Genomic DNA, 2,457 nt, shown 5'->3' with positions numbered 1-2,457 from the left:
CTTTTTCACCAGTTGTTCGCATTACAAGTGTTCGAGTTTTATTGGCATTTGCTGTTCAATTTGATTTAGAAGGTCATCAAATGGATGTGCGAACTGCTTTTCTTAATGGTGACTTGGAAGAGGAAATTTATATGGAACAACCAGAAGGGTTTGTTATTCCAGGTAAAGAAGACCTTGTTGCTCAACTCTATAAGGCACTATATGGTCTCAAACAAGCTTCACGAGCCTGGTATACAAAATTTGATCTTTTTCTCACCTCTAAAGGATTCATCTCTTGCTCGTCAGACCCCAACTTATACATAAAACGCCAAGGTAGCAGTTTTGTGATTCTTGCTCTTTATGTGGATGATACCATCCTTGTTTCCAATGATTTGGGATTTCTTCAGCAAGTGAAAAATTTATTGTCTTCTGCATTCGATATGGTGGATCTTGGAGAGATTCACTCTTGTCTTGGCATTCAAATCCAACGGAACCGTACAAAAGGTATTTTATTCCTTCGACAGTCGAAGTTTATTGCAGATACTATTCAAAAATTTGGTATGGAATTTGCACATTCAGCCAACACACCTTGTCTTGCGAGCTCTACGAAGAATACTTCGGACAATGGCGGTCAACTTGTCACAAATCAACCTTATGCTAACTTGATTGGATGTCTTCAGTTTGTTGGCATGAACACTCGTCCTGATATTCTGTTAGATGCTAATTATCTTGGACAACATCTTGCATGTCCTTCTCTTAAGCATTGGTCTGCTGCAAAGCGTGTATTGAAATACTTGAAAGGCACTACAGATTTTGGTTTAGTCTATCGATGACAACTCACATCGGATTCTATGCAATGTCTTTCTCTTTTGGGTTACATAGATGCAGACTGGGCAAGCTCACATTTATCTATGCGATCTACTAGTGGAAATTGCTTCTTTAGAAATGGTTGTCTTGTTTCTTGGACCAGCAAGAAACAACGTTGTGTTGCAGTTTCTACGAATGAGTCAGAATATGTTGCGGCATCACTTGCAGCTCGTGAGTTGCTTTGGCTTCGACAAATGTTGGTTGATATTGGTCACTCTCCTCTTTCTATCACACCCTTGCGGTGTGACAACCAAAGTGCTATTAGTCTTGCAAAAGACTATGTTCAACATAATAAGTCAAAGAACATTGCTGTCCATTATCATTATGTCAGGTATGAAGTACGCAAAGGAACCATTATGGTTGAACACTGTCCAAGTGACTAGATGATTGCAGACATTTTGACCAAAGGCCTCAATGAGTCACGTTTCATCCTCTTGCGCTCGGAGCTTGGAGTTTCTTCGGCCTCACTCTTTCTAGATTAGCTTCTTTGCTATTGTAATAGCTTTGTACATATGACATTGTAATCTTTTAGGTACCATGCACTATGCACACTACACATTTGCACCTTGTGATATCTAAGTCACTTGAATATTTGCACATAGATGCACAATTCACTTTCACATCATCACCGTTGGTTCATATTTCACATTGTATAGGGGCTTGAGTTTTTCCCTTGAACTCCCCAAGGGTTTTTTCATCCAAAGCTAGATACCTTTGTTTGAGTGGGGGTGTTGGAGCTATATATGGATCACTCTATTGAACTTGGTCTCACCTATATATTTGTATCTTTTCCTCAATATGAATCAGTCTTTGGGAGCGTATATGGTGTGTCTCTTGTCTCGTCTCTCTCTCTCTTTCTCTCTACATCTCAACACTATTTATTGGGGACTCCTTTCATTCTGTGAACGGATCACCAAAGTCTTAAGTACTCCATGATGCATACCAAGCTCTCCAACAAACAAATGAGGTGGGCAAATTTCCTTTTGCAATTTCATTTTCATATTGCTCACATTGCTGGCAAGCATAATCAAGTAATTGATGCACTCTCAAGACGGACGAGAGTGAATGCGGTTTCCATAGCAACTCACAATGATCTATCTTCAATGATAGATGAGTACGCTATTGATCCCGATTTTAGAGATGTGATTTCAGCCCTTGCATTAGGGAAGAAAGAATAACCGTTTACTTTACAAGATGATTATCTTCTCTATGGCAATAGACTATGTGTTACTAACTCACTACGTGAGAAAGTAATGTATGAATCTCATGATCCACCTCATGCCGGGCATAGAGGGATTCAGTCTACCTTAAAGGGAATTGAAACATACTTCTATTGGCCTACCGTGAAAGTGAACATACAAGAGTATGTTTCTAAATGTGTGGTATGCCAAAAGACAAAATTTGATAGAGGGAAGCAGCTTGGATTGCTTCAACCCTTGCCAATCCCTAATTCACCATGGGAGAGCATATCCATGGATTTTATCTTTGGATTGCCTAAATCTATCCATGGGAATACGGGAATATGGACGATAGTAGACATGTTTAGTAAACAAGCTCATTTTATACCTGTCAAAAAGACTATCAAAGCCCATCAAATGGCAACTCTCTTCA

This window comes from Adiantum capillus-veneris, chromosome 2 (genome assembly GCF_014529385.1).
Source record: "Adiantum capillus-veneris isolate H3 chromosome 2, ASM1452938v2, whole genome shotgun sequence".
Lineage (NCBI taxonomy): Eukaryota > Viridiplantae > Streptophyta > Polypodiopsida > Polypodiales > Pteridaceae > Adiantum > Adiantum capillus-veneris.
The sequence above is the reverse complement of the archived record's forward strand: the minus strand, read 5'-3'. Positions refer to the sequence as shown.